The following is a 23,627-nucleotide window of genomic DNA, read 5'->3' on the forward strand; positions in this document are numbered from 1 at the left end:
CCAGCTGTCTTTTCCCAACTGAACACCCACACCACACGTTAATGATTAGCCACTATTCTTCCTTTTCTCCCCTTCCAGCCAGCCCTGTTGAGCAATGTCCAGGCTCATTCCACAGATGCTTCTGTGAGAGCAAATCTACATTAACTCCAGATGAGAAAAATATGCTCTGAAAGAGAAGGGAATGATTCAGTGTGACAACTGACGACGCAGATGCATATGTGCACTGAAATTATAACATAGCCATGACACCTACACAGGAATCGTGCTACCGAGGTCACACTGCTGGAGCATGGGACCATACATCAGGACCATAAACTTGAAATCTGCTCCTGGGTAAGGAGTAAATGTGTTTGCACAGTATTTGTACATTGGGCTTTATTAATAATGAGATCTCATTACATACATATAAGATTTGTGTTGTCCATTGACTTCCTCAAAAATACTTGTTATTGCCCAGCCAGAGTGGCTCAGTTGGTTGAGCGTTGGCCTGTGCACTGAAAGGTGCCGTTTGATTCTGAGTCAGGGCATGTACCTGGGTTGAGGGTTTGAGCCTCAGTTGGGGAGCCTACAGATCTCTCTCTCTCTCTCTCTCCCTCCCTCCCTCCCTCTCTTTCTCTCTTCCTCTGGCTAAGCATGCCCTAGGTGTATTAAAAAGAAATGCTTGTTATTGGCATTACTTAAACCAAGACCATCAAACTGGGCTGCAGAAAGAGTCCAGTGTTCTAATTGAGGAAAAGAGACAATCTCCGTTAAGAACCAAAGAAATCATAACCAAAGTTACTTAATCAAAAGTACATCCTTGATTAAGTGATTTGATTTTTGGTTATTACTCTTTCATTAATTATTTCTTAAGTGTCTACCCTATGCCAGGCACTGTTCTATAAATAGTATGATTCTCCTTTGGTCATTTGTTACATCCCATAAGGAACTTCCTGCAAAGAACGAACTATTATATTCAAGTTCAAGTTACTGTCTCAAAATTTTATTAAGCAAAGCTACTGCATGAAGTCTACTGTGGAGACATCTTTGACATTCTGCACTTTCCTTGTTCATGATATTAAGTATAAATATGTAGAAATATTCATTGCCTTTTGTCTAAACATGTATATAGTTTCCTACAGTGGAAGCCATTTTTAAAAGCTCTAATGACCCTGATGAACTTGGACTTCAGTGCCATTTTATTTCATCTATCTAAATAAAATCTTATCCAACTGATTTCCCTCTGTGCAAACATTTCTCTCAGATGTTCTGCTTCTGACTGTATCTAAGAAATAGAGCTGAGAGAACTCACAAGTGGCCAGGAGTCTAAAACACATATTTGTCATCTCAATTCTGCCACGTACTCAACTAGGACCTTGTACAACTGTGCAATTCTGAGAGAAAAGATTCCTCCCTTAGAAATGAAGGCTATCCTGGGGTCTATCACTGGGACATTGGTTAAAACAAAAACTGGGAGCTCTTTTTCGTGGCGCCTCGGAGGCTGTCATTTGCTTCAGGATGAAGCTCAACATCTCTTTCCCAGCCACTGGCTGCCAGAAACTCATTGAAGTGGACGATGAACGCAAACTCTGTACCTTTTATGAGAAGCGTATGGCCATAGAGGTTGCTGCCGATGCGCTGGGTGAAGAATGAAAGGGTTATGTGGTTCGAATCAGTGGCGGGAACGACAAACAAGGTTTCCCTATGAAGCAGGGTGTCTTGACCCATGGCCGAGTCTGCCTGCTGCTGAGTAAGGGGCACTCCTGTTACAGACCCAGGAGGACCAGAGAGAGAAAGTGCAAATCTGTTCGGGATTGCATTGTGGATGCCAACCTCAGTGTTCTCAACTTGGTCATTATAAAAAACGGGGAGAAAGATATTCCTGGTCTCACTGATACCACTGTGCCTCATCGCCTGAGGCCCAAAAGAGCCAGCAGAATCCGCACACTTTTCAATCTCTCTAAAGAAGATAATGTCCGCAAATATGTTGTGAGAAAGCCTCTAAACAAAGAAGGTAAGAAACCTAGGACTAAAGCACCCAAGATTCAGCGTCTTGTTACTCCACGTGTCCTGCAACACACACACAGGCGTATTGCTCTGAAGAAACAACGTACTAATAAAAACAAGGAAGAGGCCGCAGAATATGCTAAGCTTTTGGCTAAGAGAATGAAGGAGGCCAAAGAAAACGCCAGGAACAGATTGCGAAGAGACGTAGACTGTCCTCTCTGAGAGCTTCTACCTCTACGTCTGAGTCCAGTCAAAAATGAGATTTTGTAACTAACAAATAAAGGAGAGCAAATATCAAAAAACAAAACAAAACAAAACAAAACAAAAAAAACCTAGGAATGATTTTGACCTTCGACACTGGCAGGTGTTTCGAGTCCATGTGCTGACTGGTGCACATACTCACTGCTGGGATGTCTATACATCGGTGCTACACTTAGGGAAACCCATCCTATTTCACAACTCCTCCAAAGTCTTCATTCACTTACAACCAGTGACTTCAGTCCTGGGAAAAGCTCCTTCAGAAATGCAGTGATGCATTCATGAAGATTTGTAATCCAGATGCCATCCTGGGCATGCAAAGTGATACGTGCACGTGGTGGGGATGGGGGCGGTCTCTCTTCCCGTAAGGTTCCCAAGCTATAAAGACCTGTGAGCCAGCAGCTGCCAGTGCCCATCCTTACCACCATGTTCTGCTGGGGAATAAACTATTGCTGAGAAGAGCGGAGCCCAGGGGTGGAGCCAGAGATGGAGTCCTCATGATGAAGTTCTAGTAGCTGGAACATCCAATATGCCTGGGCTTTTACCTAATGGGCCAATTATGTTGGGTGGGAATGTTCTGTTTTGTTTTGCTTGAGGTATCTGAGCTATATTTCTGTCAATATTGGTTGCAACTAAAAAGTCTAGATTTTAAAAGCCAAGATCTTATTCAATCATTCAGTAGTTCTCCTCTTTCTTGCCTTCTTCACTTTCTCTTCTTCCTGTTTCCTACACTCTCATTATCATCAACACTCTCTTTCCCAACCCAGCAAGTCCCCAGGCCATGCCTGCCACCCAGGCTACATCTGTGATCACCCGTCCATTCCCTGAGGGTTCATTAGAGCTTCACACATGGGTTCTGAATTCAAAATATTGGGATGTAGACTCTAGTCTGTTTTGTGATGTAGACTGTAGCCTGTTTACTTCCTGTGGATGAGCAAAATCTCTACCACCTGATTCCTTCAGAGAGAAGCAATGCAACCATGATGGTACGTAGTCCAAGGCTCTTGAGGTTGTACCAGTGTGATGACTGCCAGAATGTACGTTTTCCTTATCTGGCATACACTTAGGTTCATTGCTAATGACTCATTGGCTGAAAACATGCTGGGCCGAGCTAGTTCTGTATAAGTGTAAGTAGAAGCAAAGCTTATCCCTCAAGAGTCCCTTGTAATTTTTATCTCTTCATCTAAGAATGTTCAGCAGGTTAAGCTGTAGAGTTGTTTGCTCCAATAGGTGCAGTGTGAAGACAAGTAGATGTATCATTGAGGAACTAGAAATAAATACCAAATGCTAGCAATGAATGTTGGGAAGCCAGATTAGCAAATTTTCTCATTTACTATGTAGCAAAAGTGGACATTCTCGCAGATCAGTGGAAACGCTTCTTTAGATAGACAATGGATTTTCTTAAAGACCACTAAAGTTATTTAAATACAACATTGAAGGACATAAAAGTCTTGGAATTAAAATATCATCATCAAATTAGTCATGAGGGTAATAAAAGGCTAAAAATATCCAAGAAAAGGGAGTGCACATTCTGTTCCATGCCACTCCGTGGGAGGCGCACCGCCGAAGAGCTTTGGGGGAGCCATCAGGCATGAGATCAGCTGGGAGTAAAGACGCAGGCGAAAATGTTCCATGGAACCAATTAGGGAACAATGACTGAAACCATTTGACTAGATAGATGCTTTCGGCGGAGGAGTCAGTCACAGGAAGATTTAGAGGCAAAGGTGGGAAGAGGACAGATTGTGAACAGCCTTGAGTGCAAAGCTAAGGACTTGGACTTCTTTAGGGCGTGGGGGTCATTGGAGACCTTGGGGTCAGGGCTAATGTGGCTGTTCTAAAACCCACACGGCAGGGCTGGCCATCACATTTCCTGTCCTGCTCAGCGTCCTCTGACACAAAGAGCCCATAAGAGGGTTAGAACAGGGATGGACTACGACCTCAGGTAGTGGGCAGTTGTTTGCGGGAAAGAACTCCAAAGCCTGCTTCTCATAAACCGATTAGGTCATCTGATCATTGATCAACGTTTCCCTGAAATACACACCGGAACCACTTATGCAACATGGTGTTAACTGTTATAGCAAAGCCAAAATCCTGCCACTACTCGTTTGGCAGAATCCAGGCTAACACAGCACCAGGCCTTTGAGAAAGTCACAGTGTCTTCTTCAAGACGGACCGGAGTGGTGGATCATGTGGCCGAAGGTGACCTGTGCCCTGAGGGATGCTAAGTCCCCTTCAAGTCCTGCCCAACCGCAGGTGAGCAGCAGTGCAGGTGGGAAATGAGCGCTCAGGGCAAACAAATCCCTCTCCGGTGATCAGGCTCCCCCGGCGCACGCTTTGGACGCCTTGAGCAGATACGTGGGAGTTATTCACCATTTCCATAATCTGCATAAAAATCAACCAGCGTGCTTTGCAGAAAAACATTTCCTGCATGCAACACGAGCTGTGTTTGTGGAGCACGGTCTGCAGATGAGCTTTTTCCTACTTCTCTGTTCCTCAGAACAGGGTCAGCCAGAATGAATGCAAATCCACAGGGTCATGAGGTCAAATAAGATCTTGGAAGCTACAACACGACTCCACTCACAAAGCAAACTTTCATATGCAAAGGCCTGTGAGACCTGCAGGAAAGACAGCCACTTACACGCCTCCTCAGTTCAGTGACAAAGAGCCTGCGCTGATGTCCCGAGGCTCCGGGTGCTGCTGCCCTTAGCTTGGCCAGGCCCGAAGATGGAAGGCAGGGTGGGGCTTCCAGGAGCCCTTTGCCTTCTTTCCTGATGGACCTCAGCTGACAGGGCCCTGACATGGTAGGCTTTGCCGCCTTACAAGCAGTTAGTGAATCGGAAGCAAACACTCAAAACCCTGTGTGATTCCGTGTAAAAAATCACTTGGCAAAATGAAGAAGCCTTTGGTAATGCGCATCTTCACCTCCTAAATTACACACTTGCTCTGAAACAAACTGGCAGAGCGCCTGTCTGGCCACCACAAAGAATAGCCATTTGCTTACCGCTCAGGAGGACGGAGGTTTGTCCTCGAAATGGGCTTTTTATACCAGTAGGGGACACTTGCATTCAGGGAACCGGAGCCAGAGTTTGCTCATTTCCCCTTTGGGGGTCATGTTCCTGGAACCCTGGGTTGGCCTGGGGCCCTGCGGAGAGAAGGGCAGGCTTCACCCTGGTGGAAGCTGGGTCCTGAGGCCCACGGCCTGTTACAGACACGCCCTCCCCTCAGTCTGGGACCCCTGGAGAAAGAGGAGGAACAGATGCTCCCCTCCTCCGGGGTCCCCTGCCGGCCCCAGCTCTGCATGGCTGGCTCTATTTGTCCATGTTCTTCAGCTCCCGTATGAGAAATAGCGGGCAGAGGTCCGGGGAAGATGGGCAGTGACGGGGAGCCTTTCTCAGAGCCACAGGATCATGGGTTCGGCCTCTTTCTCCCTTTTTCCTCTTCCCCTGGAGGTCCTGGCCACACAGTCCTCCCTGGAGTCAGGATAGATGACTCATGCTCCAAGAATTCTCCACTTCACTTGAAAGACCAGCCAAAGAAAGGAAACTCCCTTGCATCTGGCATCCTTCTGGGGCGCACGGGGACCCGCTCTCTCCGGGGCTGGGAGGGGAGGGAATGTTATTCTTCCGTACACAAAGCCGCAGACGTATCTGTTTCCTGAGGCTGCTGCTTATTCTCCTGGAGGCTGACAACACTGGGTGAGAATAAAGTTTCATTTAACCCAGAAATATGGCTAATGTGGATTCTTGGAGGGAAGGCCCGTCAATAAGAAATGGTCCTCAGTGTTCAGTTCCAAAGACTGAGTTTATTTTTTTAAAAAATTACAAGAAATTCCTTGTTTATTTCTTAAACAAAATTTCAATTGGTTGATAACAGGACATGGGCAGGATGCTCCGAAAGGAGATTTTGTGATGGTCACAAATGCCTGTGGATGTCAAGGAACGTGAGTGGACCCTCTCAAGGAGGGAGGCTTCTCAGGGACATAGGAAAAGAGCAGTCCGTGTGATGAGGGCAGGGACGCAGATTAAAGAAATCTTCCTGCAAGACTCAAAATCTACTTCTGAAACCCAAGCTGGGAGGAGTTGCCGCAGAAACTCTGCATTGTTCCTTGAACTCGTGACTGGCTATTTTCTTGCTTGTCAATATCATGCCAGAACCAAAGTAGCCTTGAGAGATGGTGCATGTCCTATGGTTTAACTGGATGGAGAGTTACTTTGTCGGCTGGGCTGTGACAAGAGCAAAGAGGGGTCCCTGCACAAGTGGCCAGACTCCTGCTCCTCTGGAGAGAGGATGAGGGGCTCATGCATGAGAGTCATTAGTGGGTCCTGGAATCTCAAGTCGGAACAGGCCTTAGTGTTCTGTCCTCCATGTCTCTGCCAGCCTCCTGCATCCCTTCTGCAGCATCCGACAGTGACCTTCGGCTGGAGCACCTCATGTTTGCCTGGAGCGTCAATGAGAACAGCCGAGGAACCAGCTCGCACTGTGCCGGGCGCACGTACATGTTCAGTGAGTGGCTGTCCCGGGAACGTGACTAACGTTCTGCGCCGTGGCAGAGCCGGCACTCTCCGGTATTCTGCCCCTTCCACCTGCCCAAGCATTCCCACCACCTTGTCTTGCTGGGGCTGCATAATTTTCCGCTGATGGAAAACCGTAATTTTCTTAACAGCACATTTAGTTTGCTTTGAAATTCCCAGAGATATAAATATAAACACAGACGAGCATCTTTTTGCATACAGCATGTTCGTTTTCAAACGTCCTTGCTTCAAGAGCACAAATTTTCAGCCAAAGGAGTGAACTTCTTTCGGGGGGGAGGGTGTGGGTGAACGAGAATGCCTTGGGTGACACTGACATTCTGAGGCACCTCGTCTAGAAACGACGCCGAAATGGGATGAGGGCAGGGGAAGGAGTAAGTGCGGGAGCCAACACGGAGCCCAGGAGAGTAAGCACTAAAGATGAGTTTGCTTGAAGAACCAGATTCTACTTAGGCCATCGATCCCAGAACCATCTCTGGAACATCCAGAGTCCTGTACCATGTTGGGACTTTTACACAAGAATTTGGCTAAAAGCACAAATGGCAAAAAGCCTGGTATGTCAAATGGGCAAAGAGGCATAACATCAAAATGCGAGACGTTTTCATGTCTTCTGTCCCCAAAGAGAGAGTTTTACCTGTTGAAAGAAAGAGGGAGAACCGCATTCTACAAGCGGACGGTGGGCAGCTCCCATCCCTGGAGGCGGACCCTGGGGCAATGGCAAGAAGGGGCGCTTTGCTGGGTGGGGGGTGTCACAGTGGGTGTTGACATTGTTGGAGGTGGTGTCACCTCCCGAGCCTCTGTGTTCCTAACTCATAAGTTCGCCGTGAGAATGAGTTACTGGAACAGGCCGGTTCCCACCGTTACCCTCCCCATTTCATGAAAACTCTTGCTGTTGAGCGGGCCACAGTGGCCCCTCAGTGTAACCTCCTGCCCTTCAGGTACCGGCTCCTCCCTGTGGGGGTGCCTGGTCTGCTGCCGTGGGCAGGGCTGGAGGAGGCCAGCATCCTGGCGGCTGTTCACCTGCTCTCCAAGGGGTTCGCTCCTGCTGGAGCCACGCGCCTGATGGCCACAGAGGAAACAGCATGCCTCGCAGTCCCCCAGCACTTACGCTGCACCCACTGCCCTGAATGCTCCCAGGACTAGCTTCTGAGGCTCCCAGCCACCCTGGGAGGCGCGCTCTGCGGTGACCCCAGTTCACAGAGGAAGAAGCACCAGGTGCGCCCACGGCTGGCCTCTCGGATAAGAGTTAAAACGAAACCCCTGAGTTAGACTTAACTCCAGACCCTGGACCAGCATAGCCGGGTGCCCGACATGGGATGAAGAGAGACCAGGAAGATGGCAGGTCAGCAGGGCCAAACTCAGTCGGCACTGCCTGGACGAAAGGTCTGGAGGGAAACGCCTGGCTCGCCCCGCAGGGACCAGCTCATCTACCTGGACCGCAGGCTCTGCCAGCCTGGGGGCGGGAGGGCGAGAGAGGCATCGAGAGGCAGTGTCAGCTCAGTGACCAGGCCCTGTGGCCAAACCAGGGGCTGCTCCAACGTGTGTAACCTTCTTCAGGCGAGAACAGAGGCAGCAGTGGTGCCCAGGGGTGCGGGGAGGAAGGGCTGTTCCCAGCTCTCACAGACCTCCTGCACCCCCTCGAGGCTTATCTGTGTCCCCGACTCCTCGAGAGAATGTGACTCCTTGATGCTGGGACTCTGTGGCTCAACACCTGTCAGAAGGCCTGGGCCGGCGCAGGGAGCAATAGGCGTGTGTTGATTGACGGAGTAATTAATAGACAGGAAACCAGGACACATCCAGTGTGGAAGCATTGGGATCGAACGTGAACTCTAAGCACTCACTCCTGCCCTGCGCTGGGCAGGTCTTGGGGGCCGCCCCACCACAGCCTGCATCACCCCAATGGTTCCATATCCACTTCGCCTTCACCACCACCTCCCTCACTGCTGGCCCCAGTCTCTGCCACCCCAGTCTCTCCCACGAGCCGTCAGGCCCATTGCTACAAACACCACTCCATGGTCAGATTCACCTTCTATGAAGCGCCCCCTTTGTACAGCTGAGTAAACTGAGCCAAGGGCCCCCGGAAAAGCTGAGTTCAGCCTGAGTGTCCTGATTTCCAGGTCAGTGTCAGACGCCCCCTCCCCTCCCTTGTCCTCCTCTGTAGGTGACACCACCTGACTCAGAACTGTGCCCACTGAGTCCCCCCCAACCTCCGTGACACCTGGGCAGGGTTTCCTTTCTCTGAGCTACACAGAGTGGTGGCCAGGGCAGCCAGCTCTGGCCCAGAGGGGCCCTGCTGTCCCTCACCGCCAGCCACGTCGGTCCTGAGGCAGGGCTCCACCCGCACAGGGAACCATGACCCAACCAACCGTGGGGAACGAGCGGGTGAAGGGAGGCAGTCGGCGACCTCCGTCTGCCCTTTCCTTCTTCTCATCATTACAAATAAATCGAGTCCTTTCCCTCTTCTTACTATCTGCGATTACAGTTCTCACTCGGGTCAGAATGTGTGTGGCCGGGAGGAAATGAAGGGGAGCTCTATAAATAACTCCAGTGATTCCAAAGCCATTACGATAAAGGCAGAGCCTGGACACGCAGAAACCTCGGGGGCTGGACAGGAAGAGAGAGAAGCGGGCCAGGCAGGCTGTGTGCGCGGGAGGGAGCCAGCCGGTCTCGGGGAAGGGCCAGCCCATGCTCCCTGGGGACCCCCAGTTACCCACGTGTCCAGCTTCTCGGGCCAGCCAGAAACTGGAGAGACTGGGTCTCTCTGTGAAATGTACTGTTTCAAATGTGATTAGGATCTTTAACCAGACACCACATGGGCCAGCAGCATCTGACCTGTCTGACCAACCCCCATTCCTGATCCCAAGGAAGTTAGACATGGATTGTGGGAAAGCCAAGACGTCCATGCACGGCCCTGACACGCCACCACTGCCAGCGTGGCCGAGACACCTTGGTTCCCCAGCTTCCGCAGCTGAGGCAGAGAAAAGCACTCTTGGGGTGGGAGGGGGAGGAAGGCAGAGTCAGGGGCGGTGGGGGTCGGGCCTCCTCCACCCTCCAGAGTAAAAGGAACAGTGTGCTGACACATGTATTAGCAGGTGAGCACATCTCTCCCACCGCCTTCCCTCGCCGGTCCAGGTGGGGCCCTGCAGGCAGGCCTGGGACCAGGTGAGGGAGGGAGTGTGGGCGCTGCTGTGCCCTTGGGTTGAGGAACCTGGAGGCTGTCATTGAGGCTGGGATCATCCTTGCTGTTCTTTGGGAGGCCCAGGTAAGCCTGGAAGGACGTCTGGCCACCATGCTGTGTGTTTGAAGGCAGTGAGGCCCAGCCAAGACGGGCCAGCGGCTGGGCTGGGAACGAGTCTATTTCCCTGCTCTCAGAAGGGAAGGAGAGCCCCCCCCCACCCCCCGGGGCCTGCAAATCTAGTGGCAAGTCCTACAGCATTTAAGCCTCTGGGACTTGCCCAGTGGCTCCCAGTGCTGGCAGCCTTATAAAGGACAGTGTCATTCAGGTCGGGGAGGCCACGTGGAGGCGGAGCAGCTGGCGCCGACCCAGCCTGTCTGGGTCGGAGATGAACTCCTGATTAGTTTGAGGGTGGAAACCTGGCGAGGGGAGGGTGAGGTGGGCCAGGCGTGGGGGCCGGTCAGGGTTGTCTGCAAAACTGGTGGGACCACCCAGAAGAAGCCCGTTCTGAGAAGAGATTGATGGAGGAGCCTCTTGGGAGAGAATTTTTCCAAAAGAGAGCCAGGGGACGCCAGGCAGGAATGAAGGCTTAGTCGTCAGAGGATAGCAGACCGCACCCAGCCCAGGTGACCTGATCCAGCCCACAGACATCAGCAGAAATCCTGGGGAGACAGGCTTGGAGCCAACACAGAAAGAGGGGTCCTCATCACCACCAGCCTGATCTGGGGGCACCAGAAGGGGAGAGGGCTTCGTCCACTCTTCTGCCCAGAGCAGCCCCGGCTGTGCTCCCAGAGGGGACGATCCCCTGTGCAGGACCGCAGGGTCAGCAGAAGGGACTGGCAGAGCAGTCAGGGCTGGGAAGCAGCTGGGTCCCCAAGAGGGGCCAGAGCCACACATTCTTAAGTACAAATGGGACATCTAGAGATCCCAGAGTCACTGAGAGAGGGAACACCATGCCATCAGGTGACAGCCAGGGACAAGAAAGTATGTGTTTAAGCATGAGCATTACACATAATGGTCTGGGAACCAAGAAATCGCTGAGTGCAGAAGCATCCCCACGTTGCCCGCGATCATTTGGAGCATTGCTTCACCTGGCTAAGGCCGGAAGACTCTGAGGGCAGGCACTTGTCTCTTTTATTCAAGGCTCCCTGTCCAGTGACTAGACAAGTGTCTAGTGTATCTTAGTCATGTCAGCACTTACTGAGTAAGTCTCCCCACCACAGACCTTGACCTCAACAGTTCTCAAGCTTTCGGTAGCCGCGGACCACTTTCTTGAAATAGAACCTCAAGTGGCAGTGAAAGACCCACAACAGGTGAGCATGGAGTTACTCTGACTAAAGGGGAGATAGGGTGAGAGGCCTGTGCACAGCCCAACCCGGTTCCTCTCGGCAGACCCTGCGATTCCTCCAGGCAATTCCTCAGGCTGCAAACAATCCCGTTTGAAGCACAGATAAGGTCATGCTATAAACAGGGAGGCTGATGAGGATGCCAATGTGACTTTTCCCTCCAGGGGCATTGAAAATTCTCAGGATATAGAAGCAATGCAAGTGAGTGAATAAAAAAGCTTCAGTACACACATCCAATGGAATTATTACTCGGCCATAAAGTAGAATGAATTCTTACCATTTGAGACAGCATGGATGGACCTAGAAGGTATTGTGCTAAGTGAAATAAGCCAGACAAAGAAAGACAAATACCATATGATTTCACTTATGTGTGGAATCTAAAGAACAAAATAAACAAACAAATTTGAAACAGACCTGTAGATACAGAGAGAAGACTGGTGGTTGCCAGAGGAAAGGAGTATCGGGGGGCTGGCTGAAAGAGATGAAGGGATTAAGTAAAAATTTGTAGTTACAAAATAGTCATGGGATGTAAAGTACAGCATAGGAAGTATAGTCAATAATATTGTAATAACTATGGTGCCAGGTGGGTACTTGAATTAACAGAGGGAACACTTTATAACCTATGAATGTCTACCAGCTGTGCTGTGCACCTGAAAATAATACAAATTGCTGAATGCAAATTATAATAAAAAATTAAATAATGAAAAATATTTTAAAATAAAGTAATAAGCAGAGTTTGAAAAGAAAAGGAAAGGAAAAAACCTCAGGAGAGGAACGGAGACCCCTTGGGATGGTCTGAATGACAGCTCAGCAGATGGTGAATGCAGAAGTTAAAGTCAGGGCAACCTTCAGTCTACAGTGCAGGGACAGGGCAGAGCCACCCAGACCTGGAGTATCCCAGGCCTCCAGCCAACTCATCAGCACCTCTCTGACACCTCATAAATATTAATGACCATGGGCTCAGCAGTTTTTGCATATTCCTAATTTCAAGTTCTTCCTCAGTGCTTGCTGGGACAAGGAGGCAGGTTGAATGGAGATGCAGCCCTTGCAGTTTTAGGAAATGCTGAGTTTAATTCTATTACTATTTTATGCTTCCCACCCAGACATCAAATTTTGCATTTATATGGAGTTATTCCTGACTAGGTCTAGTGGCAATGTCATGATGTCCCTGTCAGGACACATCCCAGGCAGCTGAGGTGAGCCTCCCTTCCTTCGCACCGACGTCTCTGACGTTTGCCAAACCTAATCCAGGCAGCAAGAAACCAACGTGCGGGAGAACCAGCACCCTGGAGTCCACAGACCTGGTCCCACAGACCTGGGACACCTGTGAATGTCACTGGTTTTTACAAGTCACTTGGTTTCTCTAAATCTCAGTTTATCATCTCTAATGTGTGGGGAATAAGACCTGCATCGATTTCCTATTCCTACTGTAACAAATTATCACAGGTGTGGTGGGTTGAAACAAAGTTATTACCTTACAGTTCTGGAGGTCAGAGTCTAAAACGGGTCTCCCACAGTTACAATCAAATTATCAGCAGGGCTGGTTTTTCTGGAGGTCCTAGGGGAGAAGTGTTTCCTTTCCAGCTTCTAGAAGCTGCTCACATTCCCAGGCTCCTGGCTCCTTCCTCCATCCACAGAGCCTGCAATGGCTGGTCCAGTCTTTCTCATGTTGTGTCACTGACTTCTGCTGGCCTTCCATTGATAAGGACCCTGTGCTCACACTCAGCCCATCTGATGCTCTGGTACAGGGTCCTCAAACTTTTTACTCAGCCCATCTGATGCTCTGGTACAGGGTCCTCAAACTTTTTAAACAGGGGGCCAGTTCACTGTCCCTCAGTCCTATGCACACAGCGGCGGCAAAAACACCTGGCGGGCCGGATAAATGTTTTCGGCGGGCCGTATGTGGCCCGAGGGCCGTAGTTTGAGGACCCCTGATCTAGTATAAGCTCCCTATTTTAAGATAAACAGATTGGCAACCTTGACTCCTTTCTTCCATGTAAGGTAACAGGTATCGCCATTGCAATACGTGTCTCACAGTATGATGTTGAGGTTGACCTGAGGGTGGTCAACACAGTGCTGACAGCTTTTCCTGAGCAGCTTTTCCTGGAAGCTGGGTACACTGGAACACATCAGCCCCCCAAAGCTGGAAGGCATGCACCACCTTGCATTGTCCCTTAGCACCTGCTAATCCCAGTAAAGCTGCTATCCAACTTCGCCCACCTAGCCTGCCAATCTTAGTACAAAGCAATGATGTGCCACGGTTCAGTCAACCTCCCTGTTGCCTTTGTTTGCATGGAATCAAAATGACAAACACACTTTGGCATTTCCCATCCTCTCCATCAGCGGCAATGGCACTGATTTGGGTCCCCACTGCAACTCTAGGACACATCGGACATACAGCCACGAACCTCCCCTTTTGACATTGGGAGCCAAGCCTGGAGCAGACCCCGACCCCTTTATATGGTCTTGGGGTAACTCAACCTGACTACTAGGGGACACGTGCATGGCCTCTTCCCTGACACAGTGGGGACACAAGAAGCTCCACTGATGTGAGGTGCCAGGCAGTACAATAATCCCTGCTCAGTCTCTCCTCACAAGTGCTGTTGCCCACAGTCCTCAGGAGCTTTCCCTCCAGCCTCCCTCGTCCTTCACAACCTGAACACTTCCTCCTGGCAGGACCCCTCCTTTCCAGGCAGCCTTTCTACTCAGTGTGTGCACACCCCAAGCCAACAGTCTGCAGTCCTCATGCGACCAAAGGCTCTGTGCAGACTCTCACTGGAGTGTCTGTGGAAATGCACAAACTCTGTAGAATTATTAATGATCTTAGCTGCAAAGCATGGAAGACATAGAAGGTTTGGTCACATAAATGACTGCGTTAGAGGGGGCTTGCTTGACAGGCAGTGTTGGGGGCAGGGGAGAGGAGTGCGTTTGGGTGAGGTCAATGCTGGGTTTGAGTCACTGTCCACCACTCTAGAACTGTGTGACCCAGAGCAAGTTATACTCGAACTTCAGCTTCCTCCCTTGGAAATTGCTGGCAATAACCGACTTTGCAGCAGTATAGCTAGAAAGGAAAGAGAGAACATCTACTGAAGCCACCACACCTGGTACCTGACTCTGAGTACCTATTGCTGTGTCCAATGACCCAAGCATGGTGGGCTCACACAACCATTTGCTTGTATCTCTCAGATCTGTGCCCCAGGAACCGGGTGGGGCCTGGCCAGAACTGCTCTGCTCCTTGTGTTGGCTGATGTCTCCCGCAGGGCTCAGCTGGGGGCTGCCCTGGAAGGTGCAGGGCACCTCGAGAGCAGTGGATCCTCCTTACTCACATAGTTCGTTCTATAAAACCCCACAAGCACAGTGAGCACGCTCGGAGCCCCGGCTCCCAGGGAAGGGCAGGGTGACTCCTGCAAGCCTCTGCTCCCGGCATTTCTGCTGATGGATCGATATGTAACCTTGCTTCGTGCTTCTGTTTAAAGACACCTTATTAATATCTGTTTCTTCAAAATAATTAATTAGATGAAATATAATTATTAATTAGAGTTAGAATCGGCAGTATTTCTTCGAACACCAGAATGTTGGCTGAGAAGCGTTTGAGCTCCTCCTGCCCCTGAGTAACGGTGCCTGTGAATTTCTCTGGTGGCCAGACCCCCACGGTGCTGCCCACTACACTGGGTTTCACATCGCTCTTCGTCTCAGGAATCCACACACCCAGTCGCTTCCCCACCTTTTCTGTAGCGTCGTCATGCTACTTGAGCAGCGACCAGAGTGGCCTCATGTACGGATGGGCACGTTTCCTCTTCCTTGTTCTCGGTGGGTGTACCATCTTGCTGATGCACTAACTGTGACCTCACAGCCCCCAGCCCCATCCCTCAGGCCTGAATGGAGCTCATGGACACACAGTTCTCTCCAGGAGGCACCCCTCAGGCTCCCTGAGCTCAGGGACACTAGGCCGAGCGGCAGCACTGCGCTTGGGGCCACTTCAATCAGCCAAATCACCAACAAAAAGCACAAAAACAGGGCAGAGTGGACCCTGAAAAGGACGCTTGTTTGGGACATGAGCTGAAACAAGGAAGCAGAGTGTCACCTTGTGGGACCTCAGATGAGGACATGCCCTTGGGCCACTCAACGTTCCCCTCCTCTCTGCGCACATCCACGAGGGGCCGCAAGGATGGTGCGAGCACTGACTTTGAAGTTGCAAAGCAATTTTAGTGAGCAGGAGCCCAGAGTGTGTGAGGAGGGGACCGGCTTCGCTGCTGTCTCTGCAGGACAGGCCGGAGAGCTGCACCCGGCGGGGACTGTCCACTGTGACCCCTCCAACACGAGGGCCTGTGGGTGACTGGGCCTTGTGCTTCCCCCAGAGTGGGCACCCAAGGGGAACAAGCAGGAAGCTGCGTGACCTTTCCCGACCTAGCTATGGAGGTGACACGGCCACTTCTGCCACGTTCTGTGGGTTACAAGTGGGTCCGGGTTGAAGGAGAGGAGAATTGGCCCCCGAGTCTGGGCAGGGGAGATGTTACGCCATCTTTGGAAAATACAGTCAGCCAGAGTGTGGGAAGAAACAGTAGTTATTATTTGATACAGAGCAACAACAACAAAAGCCGTTTCAAGCAGACGCCCACACGTGTAGAAGTAATTACTCAGAAAGATTGCTTCTGCAATTATCTCCTGCCTCCCAAGACTCTAACTGCTAGTGCGCCTCGGCCGGCTACATCTTTAAACTAAGAAGAGCGGTGAGGAAGCCAGGCAGCCCTATAACCCAGGATTTTACATCCAACTAGGACACAGCTGGGTCCTTACCACGTGTCAGGAATCCACGCCTGGACCACAGTGATCTAGGACATGGGTTTACTCAAAAACAAGCACCCGGAGGGCCTGTGAAAAAATAACACAAGATTTGCCAGTCCCTGCCTTGAATCTATGAATCTGTAGGTCTACAGTATTTTTTACAAATACTCCAAGTTACCCTGGCACAGCCACTAGAACGGGTATCCTTCTGCAAGCTAGGAACTGGGGGGACCCACAGTCCAGCATCATCCCTCACTCAACTCCTTCAGGCATCACCAGAGATCCTGTTGAGGCAGATCTAGACCCGCCCACATTCCCAGGATCTACTGAAGAGGACATGACTGATGGCTAATGCCCGGCTCCCCAGCCACCAGGAAGGGCCCTGGGTCTCCCCGACTCTGTGACAGAAAGCGGGAGAGGAAGGTGAGACGTACCCCAATCGGAATTTGTAAATCCTTGTTTAAAAGCACCACATTATCAAGGGGTATTGTGGTCAGAAGACTGATGCTCCCCACAAAAGATGTCCACGTCCTAATCCCTAGAACTTGTAAATATGTTAACTTACATGCAGGGGAGTTTAAGGTCAAAGATGAAATCAAAACGTGCCCCATATTTTACCATCATTAATTTATCATGCTGGGAAAAAGGACAACACATGTTTGGCACAAGTAGGGGTTCAATCCGAGGTATAATAAATGACTAGAGTGCTTCCTTATTTTGCTTTGCTGTTATCTTCCAAGCACTCAGTTTTACTTTAGTAAAAGGTAGTTAATACACGAGAACTTTGGAGAGAGCATAGAGCAGGGAAATTAACACAGGCTTCCAGGGTTGGCATGGAGCCTTTGGGGAGACGTCAGGCCGGCAGTCTGCATGGAGTTCATCCGGTTTCTACAATCACTTCCAATTTTTACAATCAAAAGCAATAGAAACTTATTCACATTTACAACAGGTATTTACAACTCAAATCCCAGGCAAAGGGCCAACCTCTCTGTTATATAGAGAGAGCTACTAGAAAGTATTAAAAATAAGACTTAAAAACAAAACAGACACAAGGACAAATGATTTGAAGGATATGGATGCTTGATGGGAAAGAAAATGCAAAGCGCTGTTGATGCAATAAAAATACACCGAGCTTCACTCTTAATAAGAGGAAAGCAAATGACAGCTACACTGGAACTGAAACGAGTAAGTACAACCTCTGGGCAGGTTTCTTGAGGAACAAACACCTTCATCCATGGCTTATGGGAGCGGCGGTCTGTACACTCTATTGGAGACTAATTAGACAATTCCTATCAATGCCCATCAAATGGCAAATCAGTCCCTTCGTTCTGCCCATGCCACTTGGGGAATTCACCTGACAGACCTACCCACAGAGAAATGAAATGATAAATTTGATGGCAGCTTTGATTGTGATAAAATATTAGAAACAACCCAAGCATTCATGGGGGGAGGGGGCTGCTTTGCTCATCCATTTTGTGGAATTATATACAACTGTAAAAAGGAATGATGAACTCTCTAGGTGGGATATGGAAACATCTCCAAGATATAGTGTTAAGTGAAAAATATCAAGGAGAAGGACAATGTGCATAATATGCCACCTCTGGGATAAAATAGAGGGGTTAGAAAATCAGACTCTATATTAATATTTGCTTGTGCGTATGCATGGAGGGTCTCTAGAGCAGTGGTCGCCAACCTTTCGGACCTCGCGGAGTGGTCCGTGGACCACCGGTTGGCGACCGCTGCTCTAGAGGATGCCTGAGATTTGAAAGCGAGGTAGGAAGTGAGATCAATGTATGGCAGGGATTGGAGGTACTTTTCACTGTACCATTCTGGCTTTTGAACATCAATGGTTATAAATGCATTGTATTCATTAAATTTTTTTAAAATACATACTTTATTGATTTTTTACAGAGAGGAAGGGAGAGGGATAGAGAGTTAGAAACACCGATGAGAAAGAAACATCAATCAGCTGCCTCCTGCACACCCCCTACTGAGGATGTGCCTGCAACCAAGGTACATGCTCTTGACTGGAATCGAACCTGGCACCCCTCAGTCCACAGGCCGACGCTCTATCCACTGAGCCAAACCAGTTAGGGCTCATTAAATTTTAATTACATAAAAAGTATTGTGTAGTAATTAGAGTGTTTAATGTTCCAAATTGCAAACAATAGATGTGTCTTTTGGGATAAGGAGCATGATGGAAAGGCCAGTAGATAATGTTTTCCTCCTCCCGTAAAATATTAGCCTGGAAACACATCCAAGCAAGAACTGACACAAAAGCCAGATGCAATGGCCGGTGAGTGCAGGCACAGTTTAAACAATGTTAGCACAATTTCTGTTCTCGGTGAAATACATTTTAATTGTGGTATTGAGACATAACTGAAGTTTATTGTTGGTTTTGTATGTTTACTGTTTCTGATTTTCTTCTTACAAAGGAGAGAGAGAGAGAGAGAGAGAGAGAGAGAGAGAGAGAGAGAATAATTATGTGACTATGTATTCATTATTCACATGTGTTAAGAACAAGAGAATTCTCTGGCATGTTTAGTAAAAAATGTTTACCAAAGAAGAGGTATAATCTCATGTAAATTATGCCTTTTCTCAAGTGCTTCTAATTGTACTATGTTTTGTGCATGAGCAATCTGATACAAACCCCCCCATAAATGTTATTATAATTGTGTCAAAATGCATTAACAATGGCAGTTCTTAGATATTATTATCCTTTATTGGTCCCTTAAGAAATTACCAGGCTTGATATATTTAGAACATAAATCCATCACACCAAATTATAGTTACACAAATCCCTTTTAGGTACACACTCTACCCATTCTGAAATAGTCTTCCCTACTTAATTAATAAACGAACCACATCATTTATCATCCCCCTGTGGCACTTTTTACAGCTAACAGGACACTCTTCATAATTACGCGGGGACAAAGGCCTAAGCCAGGCGGCCGCGGCAAGTGGAGACACTACCTGTCGTGGAATTCATAATTAAATGTAAACCGCAGAGTCTTTATAAGGTTGGTTTGGTTGCAATGAATTGTATCTTTCCAATTATAATACGACTTGCTTCTAGCGGGCACCGTTGTGCTGTTTTCTGTAAGGGCACGTTAGACAGAATCAATCACGACCCCTGCAAACTGCCCTCTTGTCAAAACCCTCCATGTCCACCATGATTAATGGTTCACGATAAATTTGATGGCGGGTTCCCTAAGTGAATCTTGCTGTAGTCTGTTCAAATGTATTGCACCTAATTCTCTTCCTAATCTAAAATTCACTTGTGCATTTTTTATTATTGTTGTTGTGCCTTTTGGAGAATCGCTTTAAGTTTTCACTTCCTCCCATTTAAAATATAGCCCTTGCCACACATGTGAGGGCAGTCAGGGTTCAGAGCTTCATCCTTACAGCTCTGAACTGTCTCCTTCCATCTCCCAAAGCCAAGTCCACCAATGCCAAGAAAGAAATAGTCCAGCCTGTTATAAGTACTGAAGTCACAGTGTTAATTATTCCACAGACTTTGTCAATTCTTCTCTTCACGTAGACATACCCCAGGTCCTTTTGTTCTGTTTGCAACATGGGAACGATCCTGTCCTCATGTTACTAGTCATGTTTACACGGAGTGTTGGAAGCTCGTGGGTACACACGTGAAGCCACTGAAGTTACCTGCAGCATGTTTTGTGCTTTGGGGTGTGCATTTGTACCTCATGAAAAGTTGTCCATCGCATTCATCGGCTTCTCAGAGGGCTGACCTGAGGGCGGCATTGGTGTGGGGCTGAGAAGGCCCATTGGAGCTGAAAACTCCTTGGAGCTTCTAGTCAAGGCCCAGCAACATCTGCACGGGAGATAAGTCAATGTCCGAGGACTCAAGGTCACTCTGAGAACAGTTTGTGGGTTTGAACGTTGTTTTCTAACAATGGTATATGAAGAAATGCCTCCTGGGGTCTAGATGAAGCTGTTCTTTTTTTTCCAGTTGAAATTGACTGTCTTCTGACTGCTCAGAGCTGAGAGACGATGTCGTCTTCATTTGCCTGCTTGCTTTTCACACAGACGGTCACATGTTTTATCTCCATGATATTTCAAAAACATGCTGGTTCCCTGCCTCTTAATGACCATCCCATTAAATATATCCAATTTCTATATCTTCCTTAACTACAAAATGCTTCAAAGCCAGCAGACCTCACGACATCCTACTTTGAATGGCATAGAAGGCACAGTGGAGCTTGCTTGCTGTCTCAATCAGATGACGTAAAACTCTCAACTAGGTAATGTTCCACTCGGGATCACCCATAACAGCACCCGTGGTTTCAGGAAATGCAAAAATAATAATGTCAGCTAAACACACTAAGGTGATTATTTCTGCTTTACAAATAACATATTTTACAAATATAAAACAGCTTCCTATCAAAGTTCATCTATATTTAAAAATCAAGGCTGGGTCCCTGTCTGAACAGCCAGATGCGGGCTCCTGGCACATGGCAGGGGAAGAAAGAGAACTGACAGTTATGGAGTCTCTCCTGTCCTATTGCACTACTTATAACACATTAAATCCTCACACAGAGCCCAGAAGTTAGCATCATCATTCTCCTATCACGAATGATGACACTGAGGCTCAGAAAATGCCCATACTTTGCCCAAAGTCATTCCAGCTACCAGAGTCCAGATTGGAGACCCAGATTTAGCTCTCCGTGAGTCTGTGTCCCCAGGTGAAGTATAAAACCTAGTCCCTTGGGACCATAACCTTGAGCAGTGCACCAACTTCCTGCTCAATAACCTAGCATATGACCTAGAAATTGGAGTATTAAGTAGTCAGAGAGAAAAAGGACCTACCAGGAAACAGTGACAAAGCATTACCTTCAGATATGACCTAAACTAGGCCCTCAAAGGCCATCTGAGTGGGTTCTGGTGACCCTATAGGATAAGGACAGATTGAGGAGGTCTGGCCCAGGCAGGGGGACTTGAAGGGCAGGAAAGAAAGACTCACACTCGAGTGGGGGAGCTGACTTATCAGCAGCTGAACTGAGCTGAGCTGTAGGGTGCGGGTGGAGGGATCCCACCGGATCCATGGACAGACACAGCGGAGGTCTCTCTGGGAGGATGCAGAGAAGGGTGTCAGATGAGGTGCTAGACTCAGGGGAAGACCAATGGTATTGGGAAAGTCAGAGAGCAAGCTCAGAGGTGGTCTGGACAGCCCAGTGGTAGTAAGTGGGTGCCCAGCTGCAGACTAAGATGGGAGGATGGGAGATGGCATGTGGCAGGGAGCCTCTGTCCCAGGCCCCCCAGCATGGCCAGCTTCACCTTGGAAACTTAGCAGGACAAGGTCCTTGGGTCCTGCACCTCAGCCACCTTAGACATCTGCTCTTGGGGAACAGGACTGACAAGAATCCTCAGGGTGGGGGGTGGGAAGAGATGGGAGCCAGCTCAAATGTCTCTATTGACCATAGGATGGGAAGGAATAGGAGTAACTAATACAAAAAACAAAAAACTAGGAGTCTGAGAATAAAAGTTGAGACTCTTTCCTGACCTCGGTTCATGACCAGCAGTTAGCAGAGGATGCTGCTTCCGGTGGTGACACAACGCACAGCAGGTGTCTGAAGCTTGGGTAGAATTGCGATACCTCTGATTGAGAAGATGGAGTGGATTCCAGGTGTGGGAAGAAAATGAACAGAAGTGAAAAGATTCGAAAACAGTAGGTTTTCAGGTAACTTGAGCCAAATGGCTTTTCAGGTGCAGGCTGCACCTCCAGGGGATGGGAGGGAGGTGGAGAGCGCCCGAGAGCAGGGCTGGATGGCTCTGAGGACACTCGCCTCGGGCTGGGCAAGATCTTTAACCTGCACCATTGCGGGACAGAGTCATAAGCAAGGTGAGCCAAATGGGATTTTTCCCTCTCTCTGGCAAGGAGACAGCGGCTTTCCAATTAAGCATCGCATCTGCTGACTCAGCAGGTCAGCTTTTCTCCCAGCAAAGGTGCAAATGCTGCCCCCGCAGCACCCAGTGCCTGGGAACTTCGGAAGGAGGGGAGCACATAGGGTGCTTTCTGAGACTGTTTCTGGACAGCATGCAAAGCCAGCATGTCAATGTTTGTCTTTGCTCTCAACAACTGGGCAAGCATGCTTTTGGGTGTCTAGAAAAAAAGAGATCTTCCGTGAGTTGCTTTAAAGGAAAATTACTGACTTCTCTCTCGCTCCTCTGCTCTCTGACACATAAGCTTTATTTCCTCCATTTGTCATATTCTTCTCTTCTCTGGTACTTAAGGCAAAAATAAACCTCTTAGAGGCCTGGGGTGTGACCACCTACTATGACCTTCCCAGTCAGCAATTTATGATCAGCTCACCCTGTGAGGTTACTTTCGGTTAGATTTATTACAGAGCCCCTTTTCATCCACAGACTGAAAACATCAACAGCCTGAAAAAGAAGAATCACATGGTCATGTCAACATATGCAGAAAAGGCATTTGACAAATTCCAATACACATTCATGATAAAACACACACACACACACACACACACACCTTCTAGAAATAGAAGGGAACTTTCTCAAATTGATTTTTAAAAACTATCTACAAAAGTCCTACAGCTAACATCATACTTAATGGTTAGAAACTAGAAGCTTTCCAGCTAAGATTCCAACCAGGCAAGGCATGTATGTCCTCTCTCACCTCTTCTTTTCAACATCATGCTGGAAGTCTTTGCTAATGTAATAAGGCAAGAAAAGGAAATAAAAGGTACACAGATTGGGAAGGGAGACATAAAACTGTCTTTGTTTATAGATAATGTGATCATTTGTGTCGAAAATCTGAAAGACAGACCAAAAACTCCTGGAAATAATAATTGATCATAGTGACTTTGTAGGAGACAATGTTAAGTAACAGCACTGTATACAACACTATATGATTGTAAAAAAATGATAATATTTACATTCTACTTTATAACTTGTTCTTTCCACTTAATGGCATACCTTAGACACCTGTCCATTTCAGTTCATGTAGGTCTCCTTCATTCTTTCTGTATGGATAGCGTCCCATTAGATGACATCAAATTCACTTACCTGGTTCCATGTTGAAGGCATTTAGGTTGCTTCAGAAGTCGTTGCTTGGTTGGTGTTTGCTTGACGTATGATTTCATGGATCCCCTTATTATTTCAGTGTTCCCTTAAATATCTTCAAAACACAAATTGGCTTTTACCAAGGTTTCTCCAATATACTTACTTTTGTAAATAAAAATTTTAGGATAATACTATTGACAGTTGTTACCCCTGAGTATATCAGAGAGGAAGGTCATGTGGCAGGAATGTGCTAATATATTTCACTTTATTCTTTTTCTAGTACCAGAGTTTTTACAACTAAATGTAATGCTTTTCCATTTTTAATTAAAATATATAAATATACTGGGTGTCCTAAAAATGTGCACACACGTTAATAGCTGATAGCTCAATTTTGAAAATGAAATGTGTCTTAATAAACACTGCCTTTATCATTATTCAAAGTGCATGTATACATTTGGGGGGACACCCTATATAATGCCGCAATAACAGTCACACAAACTGGTTTTC

The 23,627-nt window shown here is 48.1% G+C and overlaps 1 pseudogene; it reads left to right on the plus strand.

Moving 5' to 3' along the window:
• The first annotated feature begins 1,437 nt into the window (after positions 1-1,437).
• On the plus strand, positions 1,438-2,278 carry LOC102443145 (annotated as a pseudogene).
• The last annotated feature ends 21,349 nt before the right edge of the window (positions 2,279-23,627 follow it).

This window comes from Myotis lucifugus, unplaced genomic scaffold, assembly GCF_000147115.1.
Source record: "Myotis lucifugus unplaced genomic scaffold, Myoluc2.0 scaffold_3, whole genome shotgun sequence".
In the NCBI taxonomy this organism is placed as follows: domain Eukaryota; kingdom Metazoa; phylum Chordata; class Mammalia; order Chiroptera; family Vespertilionidae; genus Myotis; species Myotis lucifugus.